Raw genomic sequence first — 22,124 nt, forward strand, 5'->3', positions numbered from 1 at the left:
TTGGTTTCCAAGTGCCAATTAAATGTTGCTTATGTTTGATTATTGCTGTCAATTCTGTTCCAAATTTACGTCGGTTGGCTGTTGTGGATGCTGCGCCAGTCTCTTCCAGCTGTTCGTCGTCAATGGAGCAGGAGCTGGAGGTGGGGGCAAGTAAAAGAATTCTTTTTAATGCTTTTCACTGGAACTGCTGGCACTCTCAATGCGGGCGGGAGTGGGCGTGAAGGCGTTGCAGTGCGTTGACCGACACTACGAAACCGCCCCAAATTGCGGAGGCGTGACCCCCGACGGCTTCCTGTATTGCCTGATAACTGCTGAAATGCTGAAATGCTTGGCAATCAATTAATCATAATTCTGATAGCACAAAACATGTTGCAACACGACCGCAACAGCAACTGAAAGCCGAAAAGGCTAAATCGATAGCACGAAAATCTGAACCCCAATACCGCCCCACGCCCACCTTCTGCACTAAGCAATTGTGAGTGTGAAAAACCATAACATGTGCTTATCACATCGCAAACACAAATACAAAACACTCTACAAACACACGCAAGCACACACACACAGTCATGTGTAGCTGAAAACCATGACAAATTAAAGACAACTCCCCCTGATTCCAATTCCAATTCCAGTGCAAAGCCCGAACCCAATCCAATTCGGAGTCTAAACCATATTTGAAACGTGCCACATTGCGGCATAAACGATAATTACATTTGGCAGAGTCGCCGTTTACCTACACGACGTGGCGACATATATTCGTATTATCCTTATTGATCCTTATGGACGCGGCTTATATGCAATTCGAGGACGTTGATAAATTGTAACAAACTGCAGCTTAAGGAAAAAAAAAAAATCTATAAAACTCAAGAACTGCTCTCGACATGTGCATTATAATCGGTTTTTTCTTGCTCTCTGCACAATGGAAAATGATGCAGTGCCTTTTTGCTCGGCACTTTTCTTCGGGAAATTTATCGCATATGTCGCAAGTCTCACATGATATGCCAGATTCTCGACTGTCTCTCTGGTGCCATTGTAATTTTTAATGGTCTGCCGGCGTTGCTTCCTGCAGGTCATGCCGCCAGCCCGGGCGGAGCAGCATTTGGTCTGTTGGTTTGTAATAGAATTTTTGCATTGCATTCGGCCTGAGCTGAGCTGCCTGCAGCGATAAATGTGATAAATGAAGCTTTAGTTGGTCTTGTTTTTGGTCTGCATAGAAATGCATTATGCAGATGGCCGCACCGAAGGATTTATAACCCTGATGTTTGTCTTGGTAATAGCCCAAGTCGACACATAGGATAAAAATATTAGCCAGCATTATTGCGAGAGCGTTCAGTTTCATGTTGTCGGAGGCACTTGCAATGTTCACTTCGAGGCGTAGCCAAAGTTTTGAGTCCAAAAAAGATAGAAGTCCGTGCCATCAGTGAGTCGGGATTCAAATGGCGTTGGGCTTTGAAGTCTAAGGGACAATTGTTTTTGGTATATAGAGAAATATAATTTTTTGAAGAATTTTTAAATATGTACTTTAGCTCAAAAGAACTGTTGCCCTTCAATGCATAATTTTATGTGCCTCCTATGCTGACTGCCTTTTTAATCGCCGCAGGGGCCAAATGCAAACTATTATAGTTTATGACAAATAAATATATTTTTATTGCATTTCCTGCAATTTATTGCAATGCAGTTTCGCACTTTGCAGTTGTCAATGCGTTCTGCTTATCGATAGCCGCAACATTTTGATAAGCGCAAGGGCAGCTGTTTTATTTGTAGTACTGGGACCGTATTTATTTTAAGAGCATCGATGGTTATTTCACATTGTATATGATAATCGTTATATTTTGTATTTATTTGCATATATGAAAATAGCGACCAAACTGACGACAGGCGACCGAGAGTATCCGAGTTTCCGAGTATCCTCATATATAGGAAATATAATGCAATGCGCGTGTACAGAATTTTAAATCGTAATATAAACACAGACAGTGGAGACTCTGGGCAGAGGGGCAGGGGTCGGTTAGGGTAGGAGCACGGCACACTTAAAAGATTAACCATAAGCGCACGGCACACGAAGCAAGGTTCGGGGCTTCAGCGCACAGTTCTTCATATAAGTACATATACTCGTACCTATCTATAAGCAAACACACATACTCACATATATGTATGTTAAAATTGTTGTTGGTTTTGTTCTGTTGTTTGGGCTTTATTTTTGTTAAATATTAAACATTGCTTGAGCTGCTGAAAACAATAACAATAAAGCCGCTCACCTCTTTATAATTGAAAACGGTTTGTCTCGCCTCCTATTTATGTATATCTCTCTTTTTTTTGGGAGGGGGTTTTTGTTCCTTAAACCGATTTTAATTTTAACGTTGATAAGTTGCCGTGCGGTACTTATTTTTGCCCTATTAGCGAGTGGAGTACATCGAATATGAAGTGCAAAATGTGCAAAAGTTCGCAAAAGTTCAGTTAATATAAAATCGAAGTAGCTAAAAGATCGTTTGATTATCTGATGCGTATTATGAATGAAGGAATGTATTTAATGTCGCTAGAATAGTTTTTTAATCCTTAGAAATAATTATAAATAATATGATGTAAAGATAAAGATAGGATTTGCGATTTTGCGTTTTGTTTAATATTTCTAAACTAGTCTGTGATGTTTTAAAATGAAATTATAAACATTTTTTACTGAAGATACAGAGGATCTGCATAATTATGATAATTATATATTTAGTGGGCTATAAATTGAAAATATTAAAATCAGAGAATATTTAAGATTTTTGCCTGAACGATAATAATATGGGAATAAATTCGATATTCTCCTTAACGTTATGATGATTTAATTGTATTTCGAGAATAGTCGCTTATTTTGAATGTAAATAAAAATAATATATTTTCGCTTGGAAAGCGTATTCAATCTTCGTGCTGTCTCAGCTATATTTTCTTTTAGTTGGTTTCTTGTCTTTTATTTACATACGCGACTGCACACCGACAATTTGTTTGCCTTTGTTTTCTGTCAATATCGCAGGAGCAGTGCGCACTTGTCGTCATCATCATCATCTCCATCTTCAGCTACGGTCTGGGTCTGTGCCTTGGGTAAACAGAAAATCCCACGCACGTCGGTTTATGTAACAGATAGATAGAGAGTGAGAGCAAGAGTGAGAGAGAGAGAGAGAGAGAGAGAGAGGGCAACAGGGAGAAAAGTATAGCGAGAATTGCAGCGACTCTTGAGGGTCTGAGGCAATGCAAGTTTTACCGCCAAAATCCACTTGACTTTTTGTCAGATACTTGAACAAGTCAAACTGTCGGTCTCTGAGCTGTGTTCCAGCTCTGCTTCTTGCCGCCTTACGGGTTTCTAATTATAAACTGCTCTGTCAGCAGTCAGTGGAGCGACCCGTAAACCCTTTGCAAGTTCCAAGTTCATGAACTTGTGCATTGAACTTCGGCCAGTCAGCCAAGCCGAAAACCAACTTGAAAACGGCTTCAGCATCGAGTTTAGACACGAATTTTCTTTTTTCAGCTCCTGTTGTTGTTGTTGCTCTTATTGTTGTTGTGGAAGTGTTTGTTTTCATTAGGTTGCAGTAGCCATCTGTTCTTACTTGCAACTGCCGCAGACTTTTAATTTGTGTGGATTTCCAGTTCCGTTCTACACAACGATGCACGGCCCCTTGGCCGAGGTCGAGGTCGATGGTTGCAGTTGAGGTCGTTGCTTGAGGTTGAGGTTCCGCTGTCGTGCCATGTAATGTAAAGTGGAAGTTGTAATTTAGTTAGCTCCAAATGACTTTTCGGCACAACATTATCATTATGTGCATTTAATTGTTGTTTGTCTTCCACTTCAATTCCAACTCTTCCATGCCTCTCCCTGTTCTTTTCAGAACCCATCCACTAATTTGTGTGAACTGCCTCTGATTGCAGAAGATTCTTTACTTTTAGTACTGCTCATCGGAAGTGTGGCGTTGGTCTTGTTAATATTTTTTAAAATAATATAACTGGGCAAAGTACAACTCCTTTCAATGAATAAAGATATTAATTATAGTATTAATAAGTAATTAAATCTGTGATAATTTTTATCGATTCCATAAGCTAACCCAAGAATCATTCCAGCTGTTATAGAGCTTTAAGAGACAGTCATATGTAGACTGTGAACTGGCTCTTTGTTCCATTTTAATTTGATATGAGTCGAAATAGTTGTCCAGCATATCTACTGGCTGCACTTACATATTATTAAATGTGAATAGTTTTGTCTGTGCCACATCGTATACTCATTTACAAGGCTCGTCGTGGCACAGGACATGGCCACAGAGACCGACAACTGTCCACAACCACAAAACACATCAACGGCAGCGGGCAGCAAACAGAAAAACGTTGAAATTAATGAGAAAATTCTCAGCTTGATATAAAAAACCACAAGATAACACAACGGGACAGGAGCTAGTCCGACTGTAGTCGTACTGGCATTCAGGATATGCGCCCGGATATGCAAGTCCAGCTACAAATGCAAAGCGCCAACATCACGTAGTCGAGAGGGAAAAACTTCAGAGCAGATAAAAATTGCAATGCATTTAACAGCATTAAGAGCCCAACAACAAAGTGCTAAATAAAATTTGCAAAAAAAGACAGAATAGCAAAAAACAAATAAGAAAATTAAAAGGAAAAACTTGCAAATGATATTAACAGCGAAAAGGACATTTAATGAAAACACAACTGGCTGCAGATCTGGTCGGGATTCTAGAGTAGGTTGTGGCTGGCGGATTCTTGTCCGCCATTAGTTGGCTTAGTTATGCGCTATCTTTTAATGACACCCGCTGCTAGCCATAAAAGCAATCATATAGCAGTTACAGTAGCAGCAGCAGCAGCGGCAGTAGCACTAACTGTGCCACTTGCAGTTGCAGTGGCACTCGAATCCATTCGCCATATGCCTACAAGTGCTCCAGCGCTGCCAGCGACGACACGTGGCAGCTGCAACTGCTGCCCGGGATTGGGTGGCTAGGGAGTGCCCACTTTCCGCTGGAGCTGCCACGAGGCAAGCGTTTGCCGGTCACGTGCAGCAACTTCAGCTTACAACGCCCAGAGCTGCCAGTGATGGTGGGAGTTGTGGGCGATCTATGTAGCTGGCGGGGCAAGGTGGGAGTGAGCGTTACTTGCAGTTGAACGCTTTGCCAACTTAATTTTCATTTGGCTGTACACAGTTTACCTGGCTGTGATATTCCATACCCAACCGCATCATCAACGACGTCATCCGCATCATCGTTGACGGATGCGTTCATTCACTTGGAATGGCAAACAAGTAAGCCAAGTATAACGACATTTAAATGTTCTTGATGTGTTGCCAAGTACATGGACTCTGAATACTGAATAACACTTTTTGAAAGCAGAGTCGAAGGAAATGTTTGTATTGGAGACTTTGGAATTATTTGCTAACATGGATTTATGAAGAAAGGAGAATTGTAAAAATGTTTCTTTCTTATTTTTGGAATATTTTCCATTAGCATATAGAAATGGGCTTCTTTTTTATTTCGTTTTAGATTGAAGTACACATTTTTTTTAAGTATTCCCAACTGTTTGCACATAGTTCAGATACCCAATGAAAGTATATGAAAATTGGCTGCCATTTCAATTTTTGCCAATTGATTGCAATTTTTATGATTAATGCTCGGCTGTTTGCGAGAGAGAGAGAGAGTGAGAGAGAGAGGGAGGAGAGGAGGAAAAGCACTTTGTTTGGCACTAATACAGATACGCTGGCAATTTAATTAAAGTGCCGTGCCTGTGCGCCGATAATTATGCAACAGCTTTTCTCTTTGATGCGTTTATCGATTTATTGAAGTGTTAACCAACACTGCGGCCAGTTGTTGATATGGCTCGATGTATGTTATCCAATAACTCCCACAGTCGCATTCGCACTCGCACACACATTGATTGACGTCATGTGGTTATTTTGCCGCTGCCACTCCCCCTTTGGCACAACGCCCACACACTAATGACACGCTTCAACGCGTTTTACATTGATTTCGCCTCGTTGACGCGTTATTTTTTATTATTTTGCTGCATGTCGCCCACATTTTTATTCATTTGTTGTTTTTTTCTCTCTTTGTTTTTGTTTTTTGTTCTCGCATTTAATATTTTTCATCGTCGGGTTCTTTCAATGGAATTGTGAAATTATTTTTTTTTTTTTGCTGTAAATTTAAAAGCGCATTTTATACGCACACACGCTTCATATTGAAATATACATGCATAGTAATTAAAAGGTAAATCGACTTTCGTTGCGCTCAATTAAGAATATAAATTAATCAATATTTCGAACGAACGAATAATCCATAACTATAAATGAAAGTAGATGTTGTGTGATTATTCCACTGAGTCCTTACCAGCACTGGCTGCGCAGATTCCATCTGGTTATTTCAATTAATTTAACTATGACGCACTTAAAACCTCTTTCGAAAATTAGCTCACACAAAGAGTATTAATCTAGCCGAAAAGTGTAACTCCCCTGATATTAATTAACTCAACAGCGAACGCACCCACGTCCACATCCTGCCACCTGCGCTGCGCTGCGCTGTGCTGCTCTTCGCCTGCCTCTGGCCTCTAGGAGTCTATTAAGTTGGGCGGCATTCTAAGCACTTGCCAAACAATTAAAATAATTTGCCACATACTCTTATCGTCCCTCGACGCAATGCACTATGTACAATAAGAAGAACAACAGCAGCAACAAAGTTTTTTTTTCAAAGACTAAAATTGCCAGCACTTAACTCTGACAGTGTCCAACTGTACTTTCAGGCCAGGACATGGCTCCGAACATGCTGTAGATGCCTAGGCAAACGCCAGGCGGCCGTTGGTTGACGTCAACGTTTGGGAAAATTTGCGCTATTCCAGTGTAGGTTTCTGAACACCCTAACCCAAGCTGGGAAAGCGCAGCTGATCAGGTGGATGCGTCTTGGAAATTTCTAAACAACAGAGATAACTACAAATTTGATCTAACTGATAGCAAAACTTGATTTTGATAAAAGCAGCACAAATCTCGAAGAAATCTTCTTTTATTATATTTTAAAAATTAAGATATTTCAGATTATATCAGACAAGTTGGAATAATTAAGTAAGGGCATCAAAACTGCTTCTATGCAGACTTGGTGTAGTTTGTTTTTGGTTTGCTGTTGTTACTGGGGCTATGTGTGAAATATGCCACTTTAATGAGCCAGCGCTGCGCACTGAGTGCCGCCTCACTTTGTGTCCCAACAGCCACGCCCACATAGCAGCGATTCGCGCGGCAGTTGTTGTAGGTGCAACGACGTGGACTAAACTCAGAACGGCCCGCGGCGCATGTCGTGAATGTTTGACGTCCACAATTCGCAGCAGGGCACCAGCAGGGTGGTCTGGGTAATGCCATAAGTGTGTAGATGGGCGGGGGGCAGGTGGGTGGGGGCATACCCTGGCTGCTGTGGCACTCAAGTGCTGTTGGACTGCCACATGGCCGCATGCCTCAATTGACATTTTGAATTGTGCAACAGCAGAGTGCAAAAAAGCGTTGCATATCGCACTGGGCGCATGTAGGTGTGTGTGTGTGCAAGTGTGTGTGCGTTTGTTGTGTGCTGTGTGCTAGGCAAGGATAATGCCGGGCAAAAACACGTGTTTAATGCATAAGTGCGAACGTGACGCTAAACTCATTTAAAGGATTACGTACTAAAGAGTATGTGTGTGCGTGTGTGTGTGTGTGTGTGTGTGTGTGTGTGTGTGTGTGTGTGTGTGTGTTGGTGTGTAAATGAGATTAAATTTTGTTGAAAGCAGCGCGAAGGGCGACAAAGTGCGGTCCACACTTTTTCCACAGATATTCAAAGCGCTCGCAAGTTGAAAAGGGGCTGCGCGGAAGGAGGTTAAGTTTATTTATGCATATGTATATACAATCAAATAAATGTGTGTGTGTGTGTGTGTGTGTGTGTGTGCTTGAGTGTGTTTACACGAAAGTAGGTTAAAAGCACTTTTGGGCCAAAGCCACGCCCACATCCACCCGCTCGTTGTTTATCTGCTGTTGTTTCTGTTTTTTTTTTGTTTGCATTTTGTCTTCGGTTTTTGGGAACAGTTTAAGCGTCAAATTGTTGGCTATTGTTGTCGTATTTGTTAATCCTTTGCCTGCGTTGCTCTGCTCCCGGGCAGCCAGTCTATGGCGCCAATTGTCTGACTGCAGGAGTTGACTTTAAATTTAATTAATTACAATTTTATGCGCTGGCTGCTTAATTCATCCAACTGACGAACTCCCTCGCCGAGCTCCACCCAACTCTGTAGCAAGGGCTTCCCTTCAGTATTGTTTACTTATTTCATAAGATTAAATATCAAATATTTGTCTGGCCGTCTCTCTGTCTGTTTGTTTGGCTTACGACAAGGCTGTGCACTTGTAAGCCAACTGGTTTGGCCTGGTTTGGGTGTATGCTAAGCGCTTAAATTTGCATGGTAGGGCTGCCAGGTGTATTTGTAAAGCACTTTAAAGGGTTGTACATTTCCAATTGCAGCTCTGTGGTCTGTGCACGTTTAAGCTTAATCTTTAATGCATATATCCGTGCTTCAAGTTGCATTAAAGAAATATATTTTGGTTCTCCTTGTGGTTTTTAACGGTCAATTTGTGGTCTATATATTTTTCTACTAATATTTTTTACTGCTGATATTTTTGCCATCTTCTGTTTATCTCACTTCACTCCAAAGCCACCCTGTTCATTTTGTTTTTTATTTTTTGTGCTGCCCGACAACCCTGGTTAATCAATTCTATGCGGTGCTTTTGATGTGCCCGCCACTAAAAAGGGTTCCAAAAAATCTGAAACGTTTATTGACATTTTAGCAATTATGCCGCCACTTGCATTTACCAAACCCTACGACCCACAGCCCCCTCCCACCCTGTTGACGGTTGCCAGTTGCCAGTTTTGGCTTATCAAATGTTAAATTAATGAAGTTAAAACATGAGCATTGTGTGACGCAACCTGCCACTGCGTGTGTGGGTTGCCAGCTCTGGGGAAAACAACAGCAACAGCAGCTAATGATATCAGGGCAAAGAGCTTATCGATGCTTCATTTAATTATGTTAATTTTCTTGACGCGATGAAGTCGACGACAATGTCCAGCTCTTAGTATCCATTTATTTTGGTCTCTCTGTTATTTTTTTTTTACCGTAACGAGAAGTCTATCAAAGTTGTCTTACGCCGCTCACAGGTGGTCAGCTAAGCGTGACAGAGAGATTGGGAGAGATAAAGCGAGAGAGAGAGAGAGAGAGTGGGAGAGAAAGAGAGAGAGAGAGTGTCTGACCATTTGCATACGTAGTTGGACATCTTGCAGTTGGGGCATGGGCTAAGCCCAACGGGTGTCTAATTATGCAGCTTGACTTGTGAATACCTTCACTATCTCTGACCCTCTCTCTCTCTCTCTCTCTTTATCTTTTTCTCCAACTGTCCCTCTCTCTCTCGCCTTTGTTTTTGTTCATCAAACAGTTTAGGTTGGGGGAAATCAAGATAAACTTTTAATTTCTGGTCAGGTCGTAAAAAGTGAACGTGGGAAGCATTATGACCAGTCGAGGAGCAGCTCCTCGTCGCCGTAGTTTTGTACAATTTATTCAAATTTAAACTGCAGTCAACGGATGGACATAAAACGAGCATTTTATGAGCGCACTTTTAATTGTCCAAAGACCAGAGAGTCCGCACCTCGTACAACAACAGAAAAAAAGGGTTAATTTGCAAGCGGGACGCACGACCATGTGCTGCCCGCCAACTGCGCCTGGCCCTATTCCTGTTGTCGCTGAGTGAGTCCTTGGACCCTTTATTCAGTTAGCTACCCAATGCTCGGGCCATCTGATAATTAGAAATTTATTAAGCTTAATTATGTGTTGGCTGCAAGTACGCACTTTGAATATTTTCGGTTAGTTCCAGCTGCCTGATTAAAGGCAGACCACGGAAAAAAGGACTGCGAGTTCTTGGGTTTGGGCTGGGCTCTTGCCAAAAGTTTGCTTAATGCGGTGGCGTCATCATGAAAATAAAATTAATTTCATGAATGCCTCTTGTAGCGGAAACAAAAGAATTTACATTTGGATGTAATTTTTTTTAGTGTTTTGCAATAAAAATAAAATAATAATCGTAAAATCGCCTTGCGGCCGAGTAGGGGCAAGGATAATACCAGTATGCTATAAAGTTAAACTTTACGATCTGGGGGTCAACATTTGTGAGCTTTCAGAATTTTAAAAACAAGTTCAAAAGCTCTTTAATATTTTATATACGCTAAAATATTCTTGGGCGCTTTTATATAGCTTTGATAGCTCTTTTAACATTTGGTTTTATTTGTTTATAAATATTTTAAATATCCATTCGGTGCATTTAACATACCATAAATCTTTTCGGCAATGCGAACGATTCAAGTCATGTTTCTTGATTAGATTTGTTTTATTCACAATCGTATCGTAAACATATCCCAAATCATGCACACATAAACGCCCAATCTAAATGCCATAAAAGCAGCCCAAACATTTTGAAAAACTTTCCAAAACAGAGAAAACTTTCATCTAAATGCGAACAACAACAATGAAAAGTTCGCTGATCGATGATCACATTAAACTTTTAACCCGTTTAGAACCGAATCCGAAAATAGAAATCAAAACGCATCATTTGGCGTGGGCTGCCAATGAGGCGACCGGAAAAACGCCTCGAAACAAGAAAATTATTTAAAAACCCATAAAATTTGCATATTTATGGGTTGACTTGTGAGTTGACGTGTTTATAGGCCTGCCAGACCCGAATGTGGGCCTGTGGGCAGCCAACTGCCAACTGTCATATGTGCACGAGGTGATAAAAAACTTTTTAATTGGGTGTTGCACATATCAAAGCGTCTAAGTATTCCCAAATATTTTCAAATTCATATATGCCAAAAACATGAACACATGCACAACCTGTCATTGGGCAGAGCCTCTTCAATGCTCGGCGCATTCGGTACACATCTCGGCCCGAGACGCAGACGTGGCAGATGGCGTACTACGTGACCAATGTGAAATCCGTTGACTTATGTCAATATGTCGTAGCGTGGGGCTGGTTCGCGTTTTTGCCAGGAAATCGACTCAACTCAAATGAAGATAGGCAGCTCAGACGACAGACGACAGACTACAGAATCTAGACAACAGCTCAGTTCCCAGGTTTGGGTTAGAGGCAGTTGCACAACGTATATGAACTTTTCGGCAGTGGTGAGAAATCAAATAAGGACGACGACAGACTCGACAGGATGGGTAGCCTGAAAGGCTGTCAGGCAAATGACAGTCTGAATTTTTGAACTTGAAATTATTTGCACGACAGCACAAATTTCTGCCCTGCAATATGAAAGTGGTTGCATTACTTTTAGGGGTAACTATGGCACAATGCAAAATGAGAACCATTCTAATGACATCTGCATATAAGAAGATTACACGCATTTGCTGCAAAACCTACAAGGGTATAATATATAATATTTATATTTCTTTCTATCTTAAGCAAAATATACTATATTTAAGATCTAGTATAGATTTGTGCCTTTGATAAATTGAGAATATATGGAAAATATATCAGATACAATTTAAATAGAATCAATTACTAGATAATCAACATGCGAGTGTTTTGTAGCTCTCATACATATATTTTTTTATAGTTCATATTCCCTGCTTTAGATCATTTCGTAGTCGATCAGCTGCTAAATTCAAGTTTGTCATTTAATTTATTTTCACGCCACGTTGTCAGGCGCCACATTGAAAAGTAGTTTTCACATAGGACTAAAGCGCTTAAAACTGAACGTAGACACAGACATGCACCAGCCTGCTGCCATATGCTCTCATGCCCATTTTACCCTTTCTCCATGACAGCCGTCAACAATTCGCCAAATGGCGCTCAGATTGCAGCCAAAAAAATTGGAGCCGAGTGGCTGGCAGCAAAGCGGGCAAAGTGTTTGCCGATTTTAATAAAAGTTTTTGTTAAAAAAATGTTGATATACATATATATAGATATATATATTGACACATAAAGTAAATGCATATTTATTTATTTATCAATTTATATTTAAATTTGCAATATGTATTTACTTTGTTATAATGTTATTTGATGCCAGCCGCGGGCAATCGATAGCACTGCCAATGCCCAGTGACAAGTGCTCAAACAGGATGCAGCACGTTGCCCACTGCGGTTTCTGTTGTTGTCGTTGTTTTTGTTCTTTTTTTTTTGCTCGTTGACGCCTCTGGCCAGGGCATATAAGCACGGGGACACACGCACAGAATCAGAGCTGGCAGTCGGCAGGGGACGAGGAAGTGGCTGGCATGCGTCGCCAGCTGTCGGAGCTGTCCACTCAGTGCGTGCAGCCACAAAATGTCATGCACCTGTCAGCCTGGCCATAATAAGATGCCAAAACAGTTGTGCGGTTTTTGGCCTCACCAACGGCTAGCCCCAGGCCGTAGGATAACAACAGGCTGACCAGGCAAACACCAAACACGTTGCAGTTCCCAATGTGAACGAGAACGAGAGAGAGAGAGAGCTGAGTCCTCAAATGTGAGATTTGCTTGTGGTCAAGTTGCAGCTACTTAAATTAAATGGAGTATTAGAGCATTAGAGGCAATCAAGTTGAAAAATAGTTTTTAGTATTAATCCCTAATGGTTTTTTAATCTAAAATGAGGCTCTCTTTACTTTTGGCTGAATGTAACTTGCGATTCGTTGGATTGTTTGGCTTATTCATCTGATGCGTTGCTTGGTTTCAAAATTTTCTTAAGCGCATCCAACTACTCGACGTTTTACGTTAACACCATTTCTGTCAGTTAATAACTTTCGCACTTTTTAGTAAATGAGCTTTTATACCACGCAAATAAAATGTGTAGGGCTTGTTTAAATCGGACGACATGGGAAAAATATTCGAAAAATGTTTAAAAAGTATAATTTTAACTTTTACATATAAATGTTTTTTTTTTTTTATTTTCTGCACATGTGTTTAGCATATTATATACCATACTTTGCTTCTTTCTGGGCAAGCCCTTAAATATTATTTAGTTTCAAATTTATTCCACAGTACTTTTGAGTCGCTCATCCGCCTTGATGCGACTGTAACATGGCTTTCATGTTAATTTAGCAAACGAAAAATGAGAAAGTACGACACGCCAAAGATTTAATGCCCTTTCTTCTTTACGACTTTGCAGATATGTGAGAAGATTGAAGGTCGTAAATGCTGAGTATTGGTGAAAATATCTTGAAAACCAAAAATATTGTTCCATACAAAAACTCATTTTTCAATCGATTCTTCCTATAGATCTAAAATAGTACTACAATCTTGTTGAGACTTGGCTCATATATAAGCTGCATAGTTAAACTAAATACTTCGATTGATCAAGATATTTTGGGAAAACAAACAAGTTTTTTATCCAATTTAATTTTCGACCGATCGTTATATAATATAATGGCAGATATATGATATAGTGGTCCGATCCGGCCAGTTCCGAAATATGTAATGCCCTTAAGAGCAAGACTGACCTTTAAGACAGATCGACTATTTCACATAGAAACAGTCAGACGAACAGACGAACTATATGATATATTATATGGAGCATGACAAAATTGTTATACCCTCTACAAGGGTATACAAAATATCGCTGTAGTAATTTTTTGCACTTTACAGTTTCTGCTCATCTTTCTTTTTGTCCACTTGCTGGCAAGTTTTGCCTCCTTTGCCCAGGCATTCAACGCTTGGCGAGGCTTCCATCATTCTCGGCAGGCGCTAGTTGTGCGTGATGGGCAGGGGGCGTGGCACTTTTGTCGCGCACACTTCAAAAAATATGGCAAGCTCATAATTTTAATCCAGCTCTCAGCCTTTTACTCCGCTGCCGCCTGCTGTTCACGCACAATGTGGCAAATTAGCAACAATATTTAAAACTAACTGCCAGGACTCTCTGCTGCCTCCCGCATTACCCTGGCGCTCGCCAATTATTTAAAGCTGAAACTTTTGCCACTTGCGACAGGGCTAGACAAAAAACCAAGCCACAGGGCGAGAGTCGTGGAGGACAGCCACAGTAATGCAAAGTTTATGTTAAAAGCTTTGCATTATGGCCAAAACACTTCAAGTTACGAGGACGACACCAGCCAAAAAGCCGCTCCAGCTCTATCACCGGCTAGTGGTTGGTGCGCGGAGGGTGTATGCCCGGGGGTCGGGGGCCTAGGTGCGAAATATGATCGCAAAGTTTTCTACGCAAATCGTGACACATTTTCTGGGTCAGCTGCGCTCTGGAGATTTTAATTTTCAATTTGCTTGCATCACAGTTTTTAATTAAAAGCAAACGCGCGATATAAACATTAATTTTTATTAAGCTGCACCCAACCCTCACTCCTGGCCGCCTCACCAAAAACCTGTCAGCTCGATTTGCTGCCTGTGGCTTATAATGTGTATTTCTATGTTAATAACATCATTATCGGGCGTCTCCCTCGCCCCCTTTTGCTGGGCGAGCGCCAGCTTAGCCTGACAAAGCTCTAGCCAGTCTGCGCCCCGTTCTCGGTCTTGGCTGTTGGCTTTTAACGCCTTTGCTTTTAGCCATTGCCATCATTGTCGTCCTTTTGGCTACTTGGCTGGCCGCATGCCTAATGCAGCCTCGACCATTTACCATCTACCATCTACCATCTACCATGTACATAAGTAGCCGCGCCTTATCCTTGCCTTATCCTTATTGCCAGCGCATCTTCATTTTTGCTCGTTCAGCTTTATTAGAGACGCGCTTTCCTGCGGCCCGTCGGCTGCCTGCTATTCTCCCTGCCCCTGTTTTCCTGTCCACGCAAATCCCGCCATCAAATTTACACAAATTTCTGCTCAAGTCCGGCCCGCCAAAGGACATGCTTTTTGCTATCGCTCAATGTGGCAGAGAGCTTTGTTTTTTGGACTTAGCATTCCTGTTCTTGTTGTTTTTATTGTAGCTGCTTGTTGTGGCCTTTTCATATTGCCGGAAATTGTGGCTACCGGATGTGGGATTATGTTTTCAAGTTTGTACCGGAACTTTGGCGCTTCACGGCTGTCGTAGCAAAAGTCAGGACTGTGTTGGGCCCCGTTTGGAGTTGGGCGTGTTCTTTGCATTGCCAAAGGTCAGTTTTTGATAGCTTAGCTTAGCATAATTCATGTATTATTGCCAGGGCTTGGCGAACTGGATTAATATGACGATTTTGAAAGATTTTTTATTGGCATCAACCTTGTTTTTCGAAGGCAAAGCTTAATCACTTAGTTACTTTATGCTGTGGGTAGCTGCTCTTATAGTCTCCTGTCGGAGACTACTTTCCTTTTTATAGACAATCACTGCTCAAAGGAACTGTTTTCACAGTTTTACTTAAATTCTTTGTTTTATTAAAACTTCTCCTTTGGAGCTTTTAGTTACAAAAAGCATTTCATCAGACTCTATTACCTTGGTTACTTTAAATATGGCCTAGCTCTGCTTCAGGCATCAATTAATTTCACGCTGCTTTCGGAATTGTTATTACGACGTCCAAGTCAACACTTGGGAGCAAATTTTGCGATTTAGTTGGCGCAACTTTTATTGGCTTGTGGCGCCTTTTGTGTTGTCACCAGGCAGCGACACCAGCTGTTGGTCGACCTCAAGCTGAAGCTGGAGCTGGAGCTGGAGGCAACAGCCTTTGCTGGCCACTGAGTCACTTGGCTGTTGACGGCATTGTCGTCATTTGCGCACTTAAAGTAATTAAGCGAATTACTTCAGAAGTCGCCAAGTTTTCTAATTATATCGAATAAATTTGTTTAATACGCGTATATTGCCAGAAGAGTTCTTCCCATTTCGCAGCCCATCCTCCATTCCTGGCATTGGTTATCTTTGGCAGCTTTCCCTTCTGCTGCTCAGCTTGGCAAAGCAATTTGCACAGCTTTTTAATGTATTTTTTAATTTTGGGAGAGTTTTTGTTTTCAGTGATTTGGCGCCGTTTCAGATTGTTTACTCTGGTGGAAATGTTAATTTCTGGACTTTTGACTGCCCTCGCGTCGGTTTCTACCGAATTGAACTTTGCTGATTTGAATGATTTTGTTTTGAATGGCAGGCGTCAGTTTTTTTTTTGTTCGGCCGTTTGGGTTTTATTTAATGTTTTTTCTTTTGATTATTTGCTTCAGTTGTTTATTCAATTTCCTTTTTGCCTTTTTGTTTCTTTTCTTTTTTTTTCGTTATGCGTAACGATTCCTCTCGATTGGCTTTTACATTTTTAAATTAAATGGCTTTGAACAGGCAAGCTCTTTATGGGTATTTAACAAACCTCGAAATTAGCTTAGAACTTTGTTCACAATAATCAGCTGCTCATTAAAGTGAATAGCAAGGCCCCGTAATTCTCATTGCCAATAAAGTTAATTATATTTACAAATAACCTAAGCTCACATACGCTGCACACGTATGCGATCGGTCTTAAAGCTTAAAGCACAGCGTAATAAAAACGCCTTTGCTGGTAAAAGCTCACTAATACTATTGCACACATACCAATACGTACGTGCTGTTCTCACATAGTTCTTTCGTTTGCCACATTGTGCGAAGTTTCCCATTGAATTCACAAACTAAATGGAACAGTTCATAACTTGAGCCACACATAATCTCCTTGCACACTTATTAAACAATCCAATCTATATCAAAAGCAAATAAACACGCGCCTCTTGAAAGCAACCCTACACTCTGCTTCCCCGTGCCAACTCCCCGCTACGCTACTCTGTGACTACGACAACGACAACGACAACTGCAACATTCATTTGGTCGACTGTCTGACCCAATTTAAGTCTGTGGAAATGTAAGAGTAGTCAAGTAACCCTCGCGGCAAATGTGACGCCCCTGAAGTGGCTTACCTCGTCCAGCTCTTCTATACTTGCTTTCGTTTCTCTCTCTCTCTCTCTCTCTCTCTCTCTCTCTGACTGTCTCTGTCCGTCAGTTCTTAATGAAGCAACGCACGTAAACAATAAGCAAACTTTGAAGCGAAAATTTTGCGCAAATAATGTTGGCTTTACATTTTTTCTCTCTCTGCTGTTGTTGTTGTTTCTGCTGTTTGTTTGCTGCAAAAAGAGATACGGATGCGGATACGTGCGGCGTCATGCGCCGGCAGGAACTGGCACGAAGGTCGTCCTGCTTCAGGTCCTTGCAAAAGTTTTGCGCGCCTGTATAACAAGTTGCTCAGAATTAGTTGCGAAAAGTGTGGCAACTCTGGCGCGCATACCGCCGCTGCCCTGCCCTGCTCTGCCCTGCGCTGCCCTGTCAGCTCATTAATTTTAAGGCACAAAACGGAAGCGTGCAGCCAGTTTCCGGTTAGCAAAAGGCCCACAAGCCCCAAACCGGAGACAGCCAGGACCATGTCACGGCTGTGGATATTCTCGTTCGTATTTGGTATTTGTATTTGTATTCGCATTGGTATTGGTGCTTCTGAGCCGCACTTGAATTATGGCTAAAAATTCCTTTTGGCCCTTCAGTTTTGTTGGTTTGTTTGTTTGTTTTCTGCACGCTGCCTCTTAATAAGCAACGGCACAGAAACTTTTCAAGTGCGCAAAATATGCGCGAAAGGCACGCGATGGGCCAGCGGTACAGCTCAGAGGGGGTGCAGCTGTATCAGGGAAAGGGCTGGCGGGTGGCACAACAGCTGATGCTGCAAGCCAGCAATGAATACAAAATTAATGTAGGTCGAAATGGCAAAGCATGCGACTGAAACTGAAATAGATTAATTACGAGTAGTTCCACTTTGGGGCTCTGAGAAATTGTTGAGCATTCCGCAGCGCCTCAATCCCCTTACCCCCTGCCATTCCAGCCTTCCCTCTGCCACAAATAGCCTCTGTGGCAGCTGAGAGCTATTTATTTTGCATATGAATTTTTGGTTTGATATATTATCACAATGGCAGCAAAAGCTGCGAACAATTAAGTTCATTCAATTCGAAAAATAGTAGAAAATCCTTGTAATGCAATTTAAAAGTTGTTTATAAAATATGCTACATGCTCAAGTCTCCTTCTATGCGTTACATAAGTATTTCACGACAAATTTTATATATGTATACGATATACGATTTGTATGATTCTAAAGGATGAAGGCACAATAAAAACTATTGCTGGTTTATTTTGCAAACTTTTGGTTTGATATGCTATCAAAACGGAAGAAAAAGGTGCTGCCAATTAAGTTTATTCGATGAGAAAAAAGGGGGGAAATGTGGAGATGAAAAATTGTAAATTGTTTTATAAAAAAGGCGGCAGAACCGACAAAAACTTTCGCTGTTTCGGAAACAGTTGAACTCAATCTAGAGCCCTATAAGCTCGCAGGGCTGATTTTTATATAAGCTCAAAGCTTACATAAATATTTTTTTAATTTTTTATAAATTATTTAAATTTATTATAAACATTATTCATTATATTTACATGTATGTTTATAAAATAAAATTAGTGCCTTGCAATGAAAGAGGAAAGATTTGTGAGTGGAAAACAAAAGATTATGGATATGACAGGAATTTATACAAGGTGAGAGGAAGGGAAGTAGTTACAGGACATATTTAGGGTCATATCTGTGTTTAATGAATGCATTGTTGAGGAGCTTAAATCGTCTGCTTGTATAACTACAGCTCGCAATTGTCCTTTTTGTGTGAATGCTCAGCTTCTTTTGCTATTAAATTGTTCTTTTCACTGGTGTCCCCTTCTATTTGCATAATCCGTCTGAGTAAATGTTTGTATGTAAGTAACTTAAGCAATGTGCTGCACATATTTCAGGCAACAAATCCTTTTAAACTGCTTTAATGCAGTTTGCCTTTTGTTTTGCCCTGATGCAACATGCCACAAGCAGTCAGAGCAACAGCAAGAGCTGTAGCATAACTACAAACAGGACCTCAGTCCGGCGTATTTGTTGTGCCAGTATCCCAAAAGAAAATATGCAGCAAAAGAAACAAGGGCAGGCTACAAAAAATAAAAATAAATAAGAGAAGAAAAAAAAATGAGCACTTGTTTGTTTGTCAACAGTTTGTCCTGTGCAGTCCTTTTGTGGCCTGGCTAGTTTCCTGCCTAGTTGCCAGCCTGCCTGCATATGCTGTCAGCGCTAATCAAGCGCACATATGATAAACACACAGCTCTATAGTTATGCAAACATATATATATACATGAGTGTGTGTTGGTGTGTGTGTGTGCTCAGACAAAGGCTGAATTGCCAGGACTTATGCAATTGTATTTGTTCAGCCTCAGTCTGCCCTAGGCTGCGGTCCATCTCCTGCCTGCATCCTTGGCATTCTATGCATTTCTTTCCGTCGTTCAGCCTTTCTGCACAATTTCACAGGCCTGCTTTCGCCTGACGGGCTCTCAAAGGTGCCGAGGTTCGCAAAGGTTGGCATTTGATTGATTTATGCTAATCCTGCGAATCCTTGGGCAATTATGCAAATGTAGACTAAAGCTAAAGGCATACCAATTGCATATTTCATTAATATGATTAGAAATAACGCATTGTCTGCCGCAGGCATTGCAAAAATGTCATTGTTGCTTATGAACTGACTGAAATTTACTTAAGAGACAGCCATACATCAGACGCTGTCTAAACTTGAAACTAACGAATAAAGTAACATTTTATTATGTCACTATGTCACACAGATACTCTACCCCACCCTCACACACACACACACACACACATACTAAGGCGGCGAGTTGACATGTTGACATGTTAAAGAGCGTGTAAGTGAAGTGTGATGGAAGCTCGCAGATACAAGAGCACAGAGTAGTTGCCTAGAAAGCGTGAGATACACATAGTTAGGACTGTGTCTGGTCTGGAGTATCTCGCCTGCCTAGCCTTGCTTCCTCTGCTCGACCCTCCTCTAGCCTGCTCTCCTCTCCGCCTTTGACTTGTCAGCTTTTATGGTTTACTTTTTAGTTAGTTAGCAAAAAATATATATACAACTTTTTCTTAACATCTCTCTCGCTCTACCTCCATCTCTCTCTCTCTCTCTCTCTTTCTCTCACACCGCTGCGGTTCAGGCAGCTACTGTCTAGGTATTCTTTATGATGGAATTTTTAATGAATTTACTTTTAGTTTGGTGTCACACAGCATCTGCATACATGGAATATAGCATGAATGCCTCGGCTTCATAAGCACTGACAGCTTACATATTTTCTTAGAATATATGTATATGCACACATATAAATGCATATATACGTATATATGCAATATTAAAAACGTGCACAAAATGAAAGGTGTAAATTTGTTTATAAAAGTTAACTTCTGCCTCACTAGCCACGTCTCGTCGGGCTTCTTCTATTCCTCTGGCGAGATGCACAAGATAGGACATGACGGAGCATCTATTGTCATAGATGTGCCAGTCATGTTGTGGGCGTCAAGGGAGGGGGGCAGCGTGCCAAGGTAGGCACAAGGCAGCAAATTTGCAAATTGAATGCGACAAGTCAAGTGCTGTGAATTTAATTTCCATTCACATGGAATTAGATTAAAACGAAAGAATAAAGAAAATAAAGAATAATACAAGCAAGTGTTGACAACTGAATAGCTAAAAATCAATTTGAATATTAATAAGTCTTTTCTCTTTTTTTTTCGATCAAATCTATTTCTCGTATGATATGTAAATAAAATGTTCAATTGACCAAGAACTCAAGTAAACTGCAAGCACAAATGGACTCATATCGCAGCTTAGAATGTGAAAGAAGTCAAAGCTTGTTGATGATAAAATTGGATTAGCATAGACAATTTTTTCTCAAATATTTTCTATTTATTTCATGTAATCAAATGAAGAATATGTATTTACATATGAAATTTCATAATGTGTTTCTTTTAATATATTTATTAAATAAGAAAAAAATATTTTCAAATGTTCAATAGAATATTCTCATTTGAAATTTAGTAAAGATTTATATATAATATATTTCTTTAACGTATCAAAATATTTAATAAGAATTTACAAAAACTGTAAATATTTTTATACCCTGAACCCATTAAAAATGGGTATAAGGGTAAATTGTATTTGTGCGAAATCCAAATGTATGTAACAGGAAGAAGGAAGCATCTCCGACCCCATAAATTATATATATTTGTGATCAGTATCAATAGCCGAGTCAAGCTAGCCATTTCCGTCTGTCTGTCCGTCCGTCCGATCGTCCGTCCGCCCGTCCGTATGTATGAACGCAAGGATCTCAGAACCTATAAGGGCTAGAGACTTAAAATTTTAGATGTAGGTGCTCCTAGTTCCCGCGCAGATCGAGTTTATTTCTGATAATCGATAACTTAGTCCATTTCCAAGCAATAGATAAATATCGATATGGATATCCTGTTTTTTGGACAATTTTGGTAAATAATAAGAGCTAGAGTCACCAAACTTGACATATAGCTTCTAAAATAGAATATATTTGCATTTGATGCTGGAATAAGAAGGTTCAGGGTATCCCTTAGTCGGGCGCTCCCGAGGAGAACCTCTTACTTGTTTTATATTAATAAGGACAAATTTTTAAAACATTCTCAACTATCTTCTAAAAAATATCTTTCCTTTTGTATAGTTTGCCATAGAATCTCTTATACCCCAAATATATAGCTTATATATGTAGTTTTACAGATACACCTAATTCACACTTATATGTGATTAGGAAAACATGTGAATGTTTTGTTTTTTTTTGTTTTTACCTGAATTTCCAATTAAAAGCAACTTTATTTTGCCCGTTGGCTCATACGTATGCAATTTGCCAGCTTAATCGACTCTTAGCCACCTTTTCCTACGTCGCCCGAGTGCCCCTTATCGTGTGGACATAAATCTGAGCGGCAATCTACGTTAAGCCGGTTGCTGTTAAACTTATGTTTAAGTTCAAAATTAGTCGAAAGCTAATTAACGTTACGCGTTTGGCTGTTGCCCGAAGCTTAAGCCAAGGCCCAAGTTAGCAGCAGTCGAAAAGTTTTAATGCATTTATCGAATGACTCGGCTAGCGGCAGCTAAGTGCATATTATCGGGCATCTATTTCAATTTCCTGCAGCAATTACAAGCATGCACGCCCTGCGCCCCCGTCGCCAACTCGACGCAGACGAAACCAGTTGCTGATTTTACGTAGATACTTTTACATGGCTGTGGAAGGCACGTAGCGCCCACGCGGTACGACCTTTAGCCTGGCGCAGTTCAAAGGCGAATGCTGCCAAATTGACTTTGGGTCGTGCATTTCGTGTGCG

General features: G+C 40.6%; 1 protein-coding gene across 1 annotated transcript in view; it reads left to right on the top strand.

The window, feature by feature from the left end:
* LOC116650477 (glycoprotein-N-acetylgalactosamine 3-beta-galactosyltransferase 1) overlaps positions 1–22,124 on the top strand; it is a 122,980-nt gene that overhangs the window by 52,616 nt on the left and 48,240 nt on the right. The window lies entirely within an intron of this gene.

Source organism: Drosophila virilis, chromosome 3, assembly GCF_030788295.1.
Source record: "Drosophila virilis strain 15010-1051.87 chromosome 3, Dvir_AGI_RSII-ME, whole genome shotgun sequence".
Lineage (NCBI taxonomy): Eukaryota > Metazoa > Arthropoda > Insecta > Diptera > Drosophilidae > Drosophila > Drosophila virilis.